Source organism: Chionomys nivalis, chromosome 1 (genome assembly GCF_950005125.1).
Source record: "Chionomys nivalis chromosome 1, mChiNiv1.1, whole genome shotgun sequence".
Classification (NCBI taxonomy): Eukaryota; Metazoa; Chordata; class Mammalia; order Rodentia; family Cricetidae; genus Chionomys; species Chionomys nivalis.
In genome coordinates this window covers 176314639-176332004 of record NC_080086.1, presented here as the reverse complement: position 1 = coordinate 176332004, position 17366 = coordinate 176314639, and positions in this window count along the sequence as shown.

Here is a 17366-nt window from a genome sequence, read left to right as displayed (position 1 = left end):
CTCCTGGTACCAATATCAGATCTCCATGCCCAATGATGGCTCTCCTGGTGCCGAGATTAGCTCTCCGTGCTGGTTGGGTAGTTCATAAACAAAGCGCCTACCTTGCTTGGTGCAGGCAGGCCAGAGTAACAGAGGGACTCCTGCCTGCCTGCTTGCCCTGAGGATTCACCCCCAGTGCCCAGACAGGCTGAGCAGGGTGGTGTTATGTGCCCAAAGAGGGAAGGGGGCAGAAGAAGAAGGGTTCTGGATGCAAGCTGGGTGGGATAGGAAGAGAGAGGCAGTCTGCGGGGAGTAGAGTCCGTGCAGGGAGCCCAGGAAGTATAGAGGGGATGAGGAACTTCTGAGTTCCCTGTCCAGGGCTGCTGTTGCAGGTCACAAACTCACCCCAATGATGGCTCTCCTGGTACTGAGATCAGATCTCCATGCTGGTTCCACTTCTTGTTTAGATATTGTGAAAAAAAGGCTTGATTTTATATGTGAATTTAAGATACTTATGAAGAAATATTCTCTATAAGGACTGTAACAGGTAGGAGGAGTCTTTTGTTTCTGTTCATGATGAAGTAGATAGACCAGACTCAATCAGATAAAGTGATGAACAAACTTAATATAACCATGGTCTCTATACATTAATCCATAGATTAGAATGAGGAAGGAAATCACATAACAAATAGGGAAAAAATGATTGCTTGCACCCTAGTCAATAGCCTGAGGAGTTTCCTACAAGCTCAGAGGACATTGCACACAATTAATAAAAGACTTAATAGTTAAAAGAAATTAATGATGGTTAGAATACTCAGAGAAAATTTATAGGGAAAAAGCAATGGATGCAGATATAGATACACATAGTAACTTACCAAAAAGCTTATGGCATCTTCTGAGGACCAACCAGCATAAGCCTCTGTGTAAACTGAGCTCACTGGGAACTGCAAAGGGTAAAAAGTATATAAAAATAAAACTTATCTCTGAGAGTGCTGGGACAATTGTGTTGGCACCAGAGTCATGATAGAGTAGCAAAATCTAAGATATGGATCCTTCAATGAGTCAGTCATACACTGCCTTATAAGTATGATGACTTAGTGACAGATCACTAGAAAATGCAAAGCCCACAAACAAATAGTATAATAGTTTATCCAAAATATTTAGCTGTATCCCCAAAGAAATTGCAAAATTATATAAAGAAACACAAAAATATATTGACCTAGGAAAGGTGAAACCACAATCTCTCACATGAAGAGATTGAGAAAAGAAAAAAATTGAGGTAAGTAGGAAACTCTCACCCCCACTGAGAAGAGCATTAAATAATAGAAAGTGACTTAACAGTGACATTTATGCTAGAATTAGATGACAAAGGCAGGAATTCAGTCAAATGCATGTTGTATAGTCCTCACAAAATGGGTTGAGTAGATTACAAATAACAAAAACAAACAAACAAAAAAAGATGTAAAATGACCTGGTCAAAAACCCAGGTATGCAAAAAGAATGTAAGGGTTTCTTTAGAAATGCACTGGATGAAAATAACAGCAAGGCCACAACAGTAGAGAATGTGAAGCTGAGGAACTTGAAAACGGTAAGTGGATACATAAACTACAAAAATAAGTAGAAAAATGAAGGTAGGATACAGAGAGAATAAAGGGCAAGGAGGGAGGTCCCAATGTGCACAATATCTTCACAAACTGGAGCTGTAGATAGACAGGTACAGAATCAAAGTGTAGATTTAAGCAGGTAAGCAGACCAAGTTAGAAGCAGAATCCATTTCAGTACCTATACCAACAGCCTCTGTAGGGTCCAGTATCCAGTCAACTTTACACTGCAATTGATGAACTGCTGGAGGCTCAGAAGAGATAAGAGTGAGAGTTAAAGACTTTTGGAATATTTCCTGTCTTTTTGCAATTTACTTCCTGGAGGTCTAACTGGTGATCACAGAGAAGAGAAGAGAAATCTTCCCCTCCTGTCTGCAGAAAGAGGGGGATATAGCCACTTTGAAAGACAACTTACCACCTCTTTTTAATCAGGCTTGCTAAAAGACAAGACTAGAATTTTATCAGAACCATCCTCTCCTCGGTGAAGGTAAACATACTACTGCAGTCCACTTTAAGCATTTTCTTCCATCTAAAGCGAAGGAAAATCTGCGCTGTATTTCAGTGCTAACAGTGTAGGAGCATAGGTACAATAAAAGACAGAGGCAATATAGACCCAAAGACCATGCACACCACTTTTTATTTCTGCTTCTCTTGTACATTATGCCTGAATTTACACACACTCACACATTCACACACACACACACAAACACACACACACAAACACACACATACACACACACTCAGAAGACATATGGTAAGTAGATAGATGATAGATAGATAGATAGATAGATAGATAGATAGATAGATAGATAGATAGATAAAATAGATAAATAGACAGGTAGATAGGTTGATAGATCAAGAAATCAATCAATAGATAGATAAATAGAGATATAAAGATATAATAAAATCAATTATGGAATATAGAGATAGTTATATAGGGAAGAACAGAGAGTCAATGTTTAAAGATGCAGGAACAGAATAAAATATTGTCAAGGTACTTCAATGGGAGAGAAACTTAAACTAACTATTTAACCATAATAAAGTGTACAATATAAATGAACTGAAGATTTGAACAAAGATAAAAAGAACAACCCATATGTAAAATGAACCAAATAAAGGTTTTAATAGAGACATCACCAACAAAGCCTTTTTTATAGATAACAAATAAGTATAGCAAAAGAAATGTTCCATAATATATTTCAGGAAAATTATATAAGCAATCTGAAATAAAACAATGATGACACTTTTCTACACAGCTGTAAGAACAGCTAAAAATCAGAAAACTGACAACACCAAATGCTAGAATGTAGGGCAGGATAAACACACAAGCACTGCTAGTGGAAGTGTAAAATGTTTCAGACTAAGGAACATTTTTGATCATTGTTTATAAAACACTACACAACATTATTACAATTTAAGGAGATGAGTTTCTTGGCATTTACCAGCATTGTTTAGTAAATTATACCCGCACAAAACTTTTAATAGATATGTAAACTGAAAAACTCCTAATTAATATTGCTCAGTGATGTGGGAGTGACTTCTTTCTAATCTGTTGCTTTCATTGGTTAATTAATAAAGAAACTGCTTGGCCTCTGATAGGACAGAAAATTAGGTAGGCAGAGTAGACAGAACAGAATGCTGGGAGAAAGAAGCCGAGTCAGGCAGTCGCCATGATTCTCCCACTTCAGACAGATGCAGGTTAAGATCTTTCCTGGTAAGCCAGCTCGTGGTGCTACATAGAATATTAGAAATGGGTTAGATCAATATGTAAGAACTAGCCAATAAGAGGTTATAACTAACGGGCCAAGCAGTGTTTAAAAGAATACAGTTTCCATGTAATTATTTCTAGGCATAAGCTAGCCAGGTGGCCGGGCAGCAGGAACGCAGCCCCACCACTCCTTACTACAGCTCAGTGCTAAAAGAAATGAAATCTCTGATCAAGAAAAGCGTGGAGGAATCTCACCTGTATATTGCTAAATATAAGAAAAAACTATCTGATCCTAACTGCATATATAAGTGCCTCTTCTTATCCAAGTACCCAAACACATACCTTTGTGTGTCACTGGAGCAAACTTTTAGTTCAGGACTCTGCATGGTGGTGAATAAAGGTAAATCATGGATCTCCGGATGCTAAATAGTGCTATGTTCATTCTGAGAAGGAGAGTTGTAAACATCGAGGAAGCTCAAGTAGCTGTAGCATCTTCTAGTAGTGCACATAGTTCTGTATAAGGAAGAAACCAATCCACTTGAAAATACAGTGAAAAAAAAGAGTAAGCAAAAGTCACATTTTCATAGCTAAAAGAACATGTAGATGCAGGTACAGTATAGGGCATGTGGAAGTCATTGTTTTCCCCAGGATAGCACATGAAGAGGTCATTGTTTTCCCAAGGCTACTGTGTTGAATCTATTTGCCCTATTCTGCAGTCACATACCAATCCTAGAAGGCATACAGAGTCCTATTTTATTCCTAGGTGTGGGATCCTTTTCTGAAACCATTCAAGCATGAATACGAGGATTTTTTTTTTTAAGAGGAATATTTCAGAGCATATACACCTCAGAGGATCTTGGGAAATTTTCCACTTGGACTTTGAATTTTAACCCCCAAATTATATGTGTTCTGTAATCTGTGTGAGGCAGAGGACATTTTTGCCAGTGCCCAAGATATGAGTTCTTTCCACCTTGACTCTAGTTCAGACAGCCTGAGCTGGTTCTTTGTTGTTGGCAACAGATGTGTCTACAAACAAGAGGTCCTGACTTATGGTGTGGCTAATTTGTATTTTGAGTATATAGGTGGTTCTGCTCTACCTTGACTGAAGGTCACAGAATTCAACTCTATTCCTGCTTCTTCAAAGGAGATTGATCGGAGGTTCCAAGGAGCCTGCAAGATACTTGGTCTAAGGGTCTGTTCATCCCATGTCCTATTCCACCAACAGAATGCTTGACTGAGGATGCTCTATTTATTCCTTATATCATGTTAATGAAGTCTTTTGCCTCTACTGTCACCCTTTGGAGTGGGGTAATTTGGAGTGGGGTAAGCAGATGAAAATAAACATGGGTAATTTTAGTATTCAGTGAATTTCCCTCCTGGTGCTCTTCCATGCTTCTGTCTTTTATTTCTCTCACATCTCTGTTCCTTTTGCTTAATAATTCTAATCCTCATGCTTCTACCCTAGAACATGTGAATCCTGTTGAAACTAGACCCTGACACATTTTGTTTCTTTTTTTAAGATGGAAGCAGGACAAGATGTGTATATTATTTACAAATTAACATGGGTAGCCTATGTCTGGAGATTCTTTTTTTTAATTTCTATTTGAAAAATTACTTTTTACTTCTTTTATAAACTTAAGATAGCCCTAAATTATCTAGATTGATTCAATTTTTCAGGCCTGTTCACAGTCCCGTGTCTCCCAACAGCTGTATTTTGCTCACCAGCATTCAAAAAATTCAAAATCAGTACAATACTGAACAGAATCCAGACCACCACACACCTCCCAAATAATTACCCATAGAGTTTTATTCTTTCTTGTGAGTGCCCCACCTTAGTTTGGCTTATTTCTAGACAGTTTTCCTTAACATTTAAGTTAATAATTTAATATCCCAAGTATCTTTGACTCTGGTATTTTACCTTTCTCCATTTCTATATATCATTTCTTTCCTTCTTGCATATTTTTTCTTAATTTCTTTCCCACAACTCCATGAAGTTGTTGGCACCCTCCCCATTGTTTTCCTATCTACCTCTCTAAAGTAAGATCCATTGAGTACAGTGTTTATTTCTATAACTAAAATCCATCCCCTACTTGTCTCTTCCAGCCTTGTTTATGGATAGGCTGAAATAGTCTTCTAGAAGCCCCATTTGTCTTCCTTGGCTACTTTGTTTTAATCATTTAGATCTAAAACTTCCCATTGAATTTACATCACTGTGTGGATCCAGCCGACCTTTTCATAAAAAATACTTTAGAAATAGTAGTAAGCCCTCCTCTTTAATACCTTCAAACAAGAATCTAAGAAACCAAGGGCAATTGGTGCTCTTGTTGAGAACCTGTGTTCAGTTGCCACTATTCACATGAAGGCTCACTACCATGCCCAGCTTTAGTCTCTAGGCATCCAATGCTTTCTACTGACCTCTAAGGGCACCAGGCAGGCATGTGGTGCACATGCATACATGCAGACGAGCACTCTGACACATAAAAATAAATAAGTCCAAAACGTTTTGAAAACCATATTAATCTATTCTCATTTTTCTTTTTCCTCCTGTTTTCACACACACCTTCATTTGAAAGACTCTTTTTAGATGAAAATCGGTTTTTTTCTCCTTCCTGATTCCAGTAGGCATTTTGCATCCAAGAACTTCCTGTTTTTCATTAGTGTTGCAGCTACAGGTTGTGCTCTCTTTCTGTCTTCTCAGACAGACCTTGTGACCAATACCACTAAAAAGAGTCCACCCCTGACACTGTCTGAAGTTCCAGGACTAAGAGGCTGGAGAGCTCCAAGACCTAGGATAGACTGTTGGAGATTCTTTGGAACTTTTCTATATTGGGTTTTATGGTCTACGTTGATGAACACATGACTGACTAGGTCTCTTGTTGATGGGAGCAGGGGCCCCTTGTTCCATCCTGCCCACCCTGCCCACCTGAAATAATCACACAGAAACTGTATTCATTTAAACACTGCCTGGACCATTAGCTCTAGCCTCTTATTGGTTAACTCTTACATCTTGATTCAACCCATTTTTAATAATTTGTATATCACCACAAGGTCGTGGCTTACCAGGAAAGATTCAGCATGTCTTACCTGGCAGCTTCATGTCGGCTCTCTGCCTCTGCTTTCTTCCTCCCAGCATTCATTTCTCTTTTCCATGCCTACCTAAACTCTTCCCTATCAAAAGGCCAAGGCAGTTTCTTTATTCAACCAATGAAAGCAAGACAAATACAGAAGGACCTCCTACACCAGTCTCTTCCTCAAGAGGGCACCAGATCTTATTATAGATGGTTGTGAGCCACCACGTGGTTGCTGGGAATTGTATTCAGGAACTTTAGAAAACCAGGCAGTGTTCTTAAACTAAGCCATCTCTCTAGCTCCCATTTTAACAAAAATCTTAAACAAGGATGCTATGACATCCACTTATAAAAGAGGATATTGAATCAGCAGGGCCAAGTCTCAGGTCTCATAAAAAGAGACCCAAGGGCTGGGATTAAAGTCCAGGCAGTCTGGCTCTGCAGTGTAGTTTTTGCTGGTTTGTTGCTGCTGTCTGTGTGTAGTACCCATTTCCTGGGGGACAGGGGGTGAGAATATGGGAAGTCAAGGGCACAGAGTCCAACAGCTCCTAATACAGAAGCTCCTTATTGTGAAAATATCAGGAGATTTTATGTGATTAGGTAAATTAAGATTCTTCAGGTACATTTCTGGTTAGTTTTTTTTTTTTTTGAAATTGGCAGTCACTGCTGGTGTGTTGTGATTGGCTAGGAGCAACTGTCTTTAGAACCATGCTTTTGGTTCACTGATAAGTTGTCTGGGCCAATTTTACTTAGTCATTGTGAGTTTGCATGCATTCCTTTGTGCTTCCACTACTGTCCTGCCTCATTACAGTTCATCCTTTTAATCATTATGCTAATAAGACACCCAAAGTAATGGTCAAAATATTCCTAGAGTAAACTGGGAAGGGGGATCTATACTATAACCACCTTGTGTTGCTGAGCCTATATACCATACTTATTTTGTTTTGTTTATTCAGTTTGAATTGATCTTATGACATTCAGAGCTAAATGACTTCTGATTAGTTTTACTGTCCTACATTATTTAGTGTATGCTCATCCCTACAAATCAACACTATTATTTTTGTAAAGTTTGTTTCTTAAGAGATAAACTGTACTTATAAGAATCCTAGAAGAAAAAAAATAATTGATAATCTCCATGAAAATAACCAGAAAAGAATTATTGAAGGGAGTGTTTATAGAGGTATAGCTAGGGTCAAATTGACCAACAATGCATGGAGAAACTGCTAATAAGGGGCCATAGGAAGTAAATCATACACTTAGACTTACTGCTTAGAAGAGAGAAAGCAGTTAAGGTTATAACATGGAAGGCTATGAACCCTTCCCATATGTGAGCAGACCCCTATTTAATTACCTTTCAATTTTTCCCAAGGCAGATAGATCATTAAACAACCCAATGTTTCCAAAAAAGTGTGTACTTCCCTGGAATAATAAGTATGGTATAATACAGCTCTGAATATTTAAAATTTAATTCCCAGGCCATAAATCTTATACAAAATTTGATGCAATGTGGGAAGGGCACCTTTTTTCAACTTTCCCTTCTTATTTTTATAAAGTTCCTTGTGATTTGAACATTAAATTTTTGAAACTATTTTCTTGGTGAGCTAAAATCCAATGTTAACTCTTTTATTGAAGCATTGTTTTATAAAAAAGACAATGACAAGGGTCAGAAAATCTTGAAAGTAAATAAGAGCTGCCTAGAAAAATACCACTTAACCTATCTACTGCTGCACAGATACTTGGTCATATTTATTAATTGCTTCTCTTTTCACAACTAAGAGATAGAAATTGTGTAAATGTCCATCAAGAGATGACTAGATAATGAAAATGTAATACATACATTGGAATTCTTTTCAGCTATAAATAAAAATAAAATTATGATATTTATGTATATAATTGTACATACTATTCTCTATTTCTTCAAAATAGCAACTGTGAAAATTAATATCTAATATATTTATTTAATTATATAAATAATGCTAACATACTTTTTGTAAAAGCAGTTACTGACATTAAAAGTTAAAAAATTTATGTAGAAATCTGACTTCCTTTTTTCCATGAGGGAGGAAACTGTGATGTTAGAGGAGTTCAGCTGAGGATGTAAGTATCCATGTTCTTTAAAGCAACCAGCATCTTTCTCACAACTGTACACAGAGGTCAAGAGATACTGTGTCTTTCACAAAGGCAAGAGTTCTGTGTTTTTATTAATTTAGTGTTGTTGAATAAATTAATAAACACATATCATTGCCAAATGTTATTTTCTTATGTAGGAAAATTTGCATTTTAATTACAGAATATCTACTTATATTCTATGCATTGAATTGACAGATATCTATATGATATCTTTTTCTTTATCTTTTCTGCCTTTCTCTATCCCTTCACGTCCAGTATCTACCTACACAAAATTTCACATATATTTATGTACACCTTAGACTCCTATTCTTACATCTTACTCAAAATTTGCAGATATTATAATTATATTGATTTTTAAAGTCTGAAAGTTTTCGTTGTTATTATAGAAAAGTAAACTAGAAGCTTGCAAACTGTCAGTGGAATAGTATAATGGACGCCTATTGTTATGTTTTCAGGAAGAAAACGCGTGGTTGTGCTAATATGAACCTAAAATTACCTGCAAATTCTAGACATTTTATGTAAATTACCCAATTATGAAAATTGTCAGAAAAAAGTTATAGGATATATATTTAGCACATTTGTTACTCAAAACTAGTTTGCTGCAAAACTTTCATTTTTTCTTATTTGGCTTTTCATCTTCTGAAATTCCACTAAAATTATCCAAAGAAAATATTCATAAACACATATAATACCTAAAATAAAAAATTATCAAAGTATTGTTATTATCAATATATGATATAATATGTTTTGTAACAACAATCTTAATTTTTCTAGTATTATAAAAGTAATTGCTTTTTCTTATTATAATTTTTCTTTTATTCTTTTTTTTCTTTTATTCTTGAGATAATAAAATGACATAAATTCCCAACCCCTTTTCCATTTTTTGAACCCTCTCCTACACCTTTCCTTTCACGCAGATTTCTGAGGGTCCATGCTTTTATTATTCACTTTAATTTTCTTGTAGCAGAAACATGTTATTATGCAAAGAATTTTGTTGAACCAACTTAAAGACATGCCTGTGTAATAATGCATTAATATATGTTCTTCATCTGTAAGGTACCCAAAAATTAAATAGGAAAAGCTCTTACCATTGATAAATTTTAAAAATTTTGAAAATCTTTTACCCTCAAAACATATTCAATGAATTAGTTCTTATAATGACTCATGCACTCTGATGATTTTACCAAATCTAATAAGAGATATTTCATTCTTAAATGTGGAGTAGACAACAGAAAAGCCCTCCTGGACCTATGAGCTCAAAGACATTTGGAGACTCTAGAAAATTGGTATGTTACTTAAAACTATGTGGTTTGGGGAAGAGGAAGAATGGTCATGGCAATCAGAATAAATTGCTAGGACTAAGACATGATAGAAAACACAATGGTGAAAGAGTTCAGAGAGATTGATTAATGCTGAGAAAGCAGGGGCCCCATGAAGTAAAGCTCAAGAAGGAGTTTCCTGGTTCTGGCTATAACAATGTTGCTTTGAACATAGTTGAGCACATGTCCTTGTGGTATGATAGAGCATCCTTTGAGTATATACCCAAAGGTGGTAGGTATTGCTGGGTCTTGAGGAAGGTTATTTCCTAATTTTCTGAGAAGTCACCACACTGACATCCAAAGGGGCTGTACCAGTTTACACTCCCATCAGCAATGGAGGAGTGTTCCCTTTTCCCCACAGTCTCTCCAGCATAAGTTGTCATCAGTGTTTTTGATCTTGGACATTATTACAGGTGTAAGATGGAATCTCAGAGTTGTTTTGATTTGCATTTCTCTGATGACTAAGGATGGTGAGCATTTCCTTAAGTGTCTTTCAGTCATTTTAGATTCATCTGTTGAGAGTTCTCTGTTTAGCTCTGTACTCTATTTTTTATTGTATTATTTCTTCTTTTGATGACCCATTTCTTGAGTTCTTTATATATTTTGGAGATCAGACCTCTCTTTTATTTGGGGTTGGTGAAGATCTTTTCCCATTCCGTAGGCTGTTGTTTTGTTTCATTGACCATGTCCTTTGCTTTACAGAGGCTTTTCAGTCTAAATGCTCCTTGACTGAAGAATGAATAAGGAAAATGTGGTACAATAACACAATGGAATACTACACAGCAGAAACAAACGACATCTTGAAATTTGCAGGCAAATGATTGGAGCAAATAAACATTACACTGAGTGAGGTAACCCAGACCTAAAAAAAGACAATTATCATATGTACTTACTCATAAGTAGTTTTAAAAATGAAGCAAAGGAAACCAGCCTACAAAATCACAATCCCAGAAAACCTAGAGAACAATGAAGATCCTGAGAGAGACATACACAGATCTAATCTACACGAGAAGTAGAAAAAGACAAGATCTCCTGAGTAAATTGGGATTATGGGGACCATGGAAGAGGGTTGAAGGGGAGGGGAGAGGAGGGCAGGGGACCAGAGAAAAATGTATAGCTCAATAAAATCAATTAAAAAATTAAAATGAGAGAGGAACAGGTATTGACTTCTGCGTGGGTTTATAAAGTTGCTTATAGAGGTCAAGCTTTATCTAAACTAGAAAAGGAAGTCTTCCTGATAAAGGCTAACAGCTTTGAATCTTTACTAACAGTACAAACAAAGTTTTGAAATTTGTAAGAGTAGGAAGATCAGGTAATACGGTTTATTATCAAAATTCAGGCAAAGAAATGGGAGATGAGGAGAGATAGATTCTGGAAGAAGGTGTGAAACAATGGATACATCAAAGAGATATTTAAGAGATAGAGCCATTTGTCAGTTGGCATAGATTGTGTAGCCTGTATATGAGATTTCCTTTTTACATTTGTCTGTCTGTCTAATATCTGTATGATTTCTGTATTTCCTACATATTCTGAACAAAAAAAAATAATATGGAGAAGAAAGAGGGAGAAGGATACAGAGAGAAAAAAAGAGGAACAGAGAGAGATAGATTGAAATTTTTTTTTTCTTTTTGATGCAGGAGAATTGTCTGTATTCTGTCAATCATGTTATAAATAAACGCTGATTGGCCAGGCAGGAAATACAGGTGGAAAAAAACAGACGAGAAGTAGAAATGTTGTAATGATAACAGGAGAATTCTGGGAAGGAGGAAGCTGATTACTCCCACTCCGGCGGAGAACACTGAAGCAGCAGGATGTGATCTGCCTCACTGAAAAAGGTACTGAGCCACATAGCTAACATAGATCAGAAAAAAATGGGTTAATCAAGATGTGAGAGTTAGCCGGTGAGAGGCTAGAGCTAATGGGCCAATCAGCTTATAATTTATGGAAACCTATGTGTGATTTTTCTCTGGAGCTAAATAGCTGGGGGAACCTGGCAGAACAAAAACCCCAACAACAAGCAGGCCTGGCCCTTCATGTTATATCTTTTACTAAAAAGGATTCTTTTATGCAATATTTTGATCACAGTTCCCTTTCTCTGAATTCCTTTGAGATGCTTCCCTCCTTCTCTCCCATCAAAATCCACACTTTCTTTATCTCTCTGGTTGAAAAAACAAAATGAAGCAATAGGAACAACAGAAAATGCACAAAAAGAAGAAAAAGCTCAAGAAGTAGGTACATTTGTAAAGACACACATGTTCACATACACAGGAATCCTACAAAAATACTAAAGCAGAAAAGATAGTATGTACTAAAATGGCTTGCAAGTTTAAGAAACAATTCTCTGACAAGGAACCTAAAATGCCGCTGAGTTAATTTTATGTTGGCCATCTACTGCTAGGCATAGGCCCTTCCCATAAGAGTGTTTAGAAAACTCAGTGAGAAATTTTCCATTGGAAAAATTAAATTTTTATTTACAAGCAGTTATCAATTAAAAAAGCTTGGGGGTTAGGGATGATGGGGTATTGTATCCACTTTCCTTCTCAGTGCTAAGATATCATCTGGCCTAGCCTTTGACACTTAGAATATTTCTGCCTCTTCTACTGAGACTTTCCCTGAGCATTGATGAGAGGGATTTGGTAGAGATACCCCATTTTGAACAGAGTGTTCTAAGGTTTCTCACTATCTGTACATTATCCAAATGTGGGTCTCTGTACTTGTTCCCACGTGTTGTAATGAGAAGCTTCTCTGATGAGGGCTGTGTATAGTGGAATGTCGTTAGGAGTAGCTTTGTTGCTACATTCCTGCAGCAGAACAGTAGTATTTTGTTTTCCTCTAGGTCTCTCTTTTGTCCGGTAACGCTTCTTTGTCACCTGAGAAGTCTTGTTATGGATTCAGTCTCCTGGGGACTTGACCTTAAACCAAGTCAGATACAGATTGAGTAGACTGAAGCTTTGAGGCACTATCGACTAGCGCACTTAGCAGGCAGGTTATCCATTGTACATGGAGTGTTTGTGGCTAGGGTGATCTTTAAATTTTTCCCATGGGAGCATGCAGAGTCCCTTTTCATAATGTGAACACTAGTCAGTAGGGGTAAAGGCTATAGGTAGGCATCATCTAAACTTTCTTCATTTTAACAAGTTGTATAGATATTGTATCCATCAAATATGGTCTTATCATCTGTTTGCAAAACTACCAGTAGTTTTGACAATAGCCTCAGTTGTTCAGAGGTTCTTCTGAGACACTGTTCCTTCAAACTTGATTAGATGTAATCCAACCCAGAACTGGAAGCTTCCTTTCTTGATGAGAGCTGTACAGGTGAAGCTCCATATCTTCTTTCATGTGGTAATTCCATTTAGCTCTTCTTTAAATAAGCATATAGTTTAGGAATCTTCAACTATATTATATTTCTAAATAACCTCTCAAATTTGCCTAAGTTCTAGCTGTCACTCTTATTTCCTTTCTACTCCTCTTTCCAGCCTCTCCCATTCCAGGACTCTCAACCATTCATAACTATATATTCTTTTTCCACTTTCTAGAGAGAACCATCACCCCTTTAGTCCCATTCGCTACACCTGATCTATGTTTTGGGCATTATAACCTTCTTATTGAAGACTTAATACCTAATATCCAAATATATTTGAACACAAATCATATTTCTTTGTTTTGGAATGGGTTACAGATCATTGTTCTAGATCCATCCATTTAAGCATAACTTTCATGATGACATATTTGAAACATCTGAGTAATATTCCATTGTGTAATATTACCGCATTTTCTTTAGTGATTCAGCCCTTCAAGGGCACCTAGTCAGTTTCTAATTTCTGATAGAGCACCAGTGAATATGGTGCAGTAAATTTCTCTAGAGTAGGATGAAAAATCCTTTGGTTATATGTCCAAGAGAAGTACAGCTGGATCTTGAAGTAAATATAGCCTATCTTTCTGAAGAGCCACTGCAATGATTTTCATAGTGTTTGTACAAGCATGTGCTCCCATCAGCAATAGATGTGCTCCCCTTACTCCACACACTCTCAGTCATGAGCTGTCATCAGTTTTATAGATCTGGCTATTCTGAGAAGTGTAAAATGAAATCTCAACTTGGTTTGATTTGCATTTCCCTGATAACTAAGTGTTTAGAATATTTCCTTATTCATATATCAGCCATTTAATTTCTACTTTTCAGAATTATCCCTTTAGTTTTATACTATACTTTAAAGAGTTATTTATTTACCACAAGTCCAGGCTTATTTTTTATATACTTGTTGGATAGTAACCCTTTACTGGATGTGTAGTTGGCAAAATATTTTCCCATTCTATAGCTTCCAGCATTGTCTAAATGTTGGTGTCCCTTTTCCTAGATTTTTTCATGGGGACCCATCTATTACTTTTTATCTTACTGCCTTCATTAATTGTGTTCTGTTCAGAAGTCTTCTGTTGTGCCAATGAATTCAAGGTAATTCCTCACTTTCTCTTATAGCAGATTTATTGCACCTGGTTTTATGCTGAGGTATTTGATCCATTTGGAGTTTTGTGAAGGGTGATAAGTATGGACGTAATTAAATTCTTTTATGTGCAGCAATCCAGTTTGACCAATACCAATTGTTAAAGATATAGTCTTTTCTTCCAGTATGTATTTCTGGATTCTTTATAAAAAAATCAGGTGTCCATAGATCTGCAGACTTATGTCTGTGTCATCAATTAGGTACCATTATTCATCTTGTCTATTTTTATACCAGTACCACAATGTTTCTCTTACTATTGATAGAAAGCACAGTTTTCAATAAGAGATTGTGATACCTCGAGCAGTTCTTTTATTATTCAGATTTTCTTTACTACGTCAGGTATCTGCTTGATTTTTGAGTTGTCTTATTGATCTATCTAAGGCTTCTGGTAATATATTTAATATCTATGGAGAGAGTGGAAAGACTTGTCTTGTTCTTGATTGTAGAAGAAAGTCTTTGAGTTTCTCTTTTAGGTTGATATTGGCTATGGACTTGATGAGGTTGTCCATAATATCCCTATCCTATTCAGGACATTTATCATGAGGTGGTTTTGGATTTTGTCAAATGTTTTTTCTGCATCTAATGAGATTACCAGTTGTGTTTTGACTTTCAGATGATTTATAGGGTGGATTACATTTATCAGTTTACATATGGTGCATCATCCTGGCCTCTGTTGGATGAAACCTACTTGACCATAGTGGATGATCGTTTTAATGTGTTCTTGTATTCAGTTTGCAGGTATTTTATTGAGAACATTTGTATCTTTGTTCATATTGTAAATTGGTCTGTAATTCTCTTACTATGTTAGATCTTTCTGTGCTTTGGGAATAAAGATATTTGTGGTCTCATACGTCCCTATGAACCTCTGGATTTCCTCCATGTCTGGAGTTATACCTTACTTTCCATCTCTAGTTTTTAATTTAGGTATTTTCTCTCTGCCTTTTATATAATTTTGCTAAGAGACTGTTAATCTTGATGATTTTCTCAGAGTAACATCTCCCTGTTTAATTGTTCATATCGTTTTTTTTGTTTCAATTTTATGATTTCATTACTGAGTTGAATTTTTCTTGCTGTCTAAAATTTTGTGTATTATTTCTTCTTTTTGCTCTAGAGTTTTCAGTTCTACAATTAAGTTACTAACATGAGGTCTCTTCAATTTTTTTTATATAGTTCCTTAGTGCTCTAAGTTTGCCTCTTAGATCCATCTTCATTGTGTCCCATAAATTTGGGTATATTTTGTATTCATTCTTTATCATTAAAATCAACCAAGTTTATAATTTCTTTCTTACTTTCTCTCTTGATCCATTTTTTCACTTAGTAGTGAATTGTCTTATATTCGTGAGTTTATAAGGCTTCTACTGTTTCTGTTGTTTTCTTTATCCAGCTTTAATCAGTGGTGGTCTGATAGGATGCAGGCTGTTGTTTTGGTTTCCTTTTATCTGGTGAGACTTGCCTTGTGTCTGCTGAGTATGTGGTCATTTTTTGAGAAAGTTCAGTGAACTGCCGAGAAGAAGGTTTTCTGTTTAGGTGAAATTATCTGTAAATTTTTGTAAGCTCCATTTGGTTTATGATATCAGTTAGCTCCAGCATTTCTCTGTTTAATTTTTGTCTGATTACCACTCGACTGGTTAGAGTCCAGTATGATAGTCACCTACTTTCACTGCTTGAAAGTCAGCATCTGATTTTAAATATAGTAGTGTTTCATTTATGATCTTTGGGGCCCTTGTGTTTGGTGCAGAAATGTTTTGAATTGTAATATCACCTTGGTGGATATTTTTGTTGATGAGAATGCACTACCTCTAATTATTAGTTTTAGTTTGAAGGCCACTTTGTCATATATTAAAATAACTGCTGGCTTACTGCTTAGGTCCATCTGCCTTGAATATGTTTTCCCATCCTTTTTTCGTGAGGTTTTATCTATCTTTGATGTTCAGATGCATTTTTTTGGATATAGGAGAGTGACAGGCCTGTGTTTTTTAAATTGAATTTGTTAATCTGTGTTTCTTTATTGAGGAATTGAGACCACTGATGTTGAGATTATTCAATCAGTCGTGTTTGTTGAGTAATGTTATGTTTTTTTTCTGATATTGGGTTTTTTTTTTCCAAGTCTTTTGATTTGCTGCTCTAGGATTATTTATTACTTATATTTTCTTTGGTGTGATTAACTTCTTCATGTTGAAGTTTTCCTTCTAGTCCCTTCTGTAGAAATGGATTTGTAAGTCGAAAATAAATATAATTGGTTTTATCATAAAATGTCTTTCTTATTTTATATATTTTATCAAAAGTTTTGCTATGTTTAATAGTCTGGACTGGACGTCTTTGGTCTCTTGGAGATGGTAGAACATTTGTTTAGGCATTTTGGCCTTTTAGAGTCCCAGTTGCTTTGGATAAACCTACATTTATGTACCAGTTGGTCATTTCCACTGCAGCTTTTAAATCATTCTTCATTCTGTACAGTAGTATTTTAGTAATTATCTCTCATGGAAAAAATTATCAACATTCTGGTCTATTTGGTATTTTCTATGTTTCTTATACTTGAAGTTGTACCTTCTTCTGGCTAGCCATTAATAATTCTACTATTTGTTGTAAGTATTTCTATGACTTTTATCTGGATTTATGCTCCTTACTCTATTCCTATTATTTGTGGATTTGGTCGTTTTTGAGATGAGCCTTTAAAAGCACAGGCCAAACAATGCTCCCCATTAATTCATTTTTCATTCTCTTTGGGTATAGTGTACATAAAAACCTTCCAACTAGTTTATAGTGATGATATATTTAACACTGTGAAGTTTCTAGAAATAAAATGAACGCTTTTGTTGGCCTAAGTTATATTTAGGAACTGTTAATGTCTTATATTTGAAATACTCTCAATTTTTCTTAAGTTGGTATTCAGGGATAATTTATTTGAAATTAGAATCTGTTGTCATTATATAAGTCTTCTAAAAACAATCAATGAATACTGACTTTGATCTTTTTAAATATGCAAGTTCTGTATCATTAGAATACTTGACTTTTCATTTGATTTATATATTGTTTCCCAAGTTAAAAAATAATAATACAGT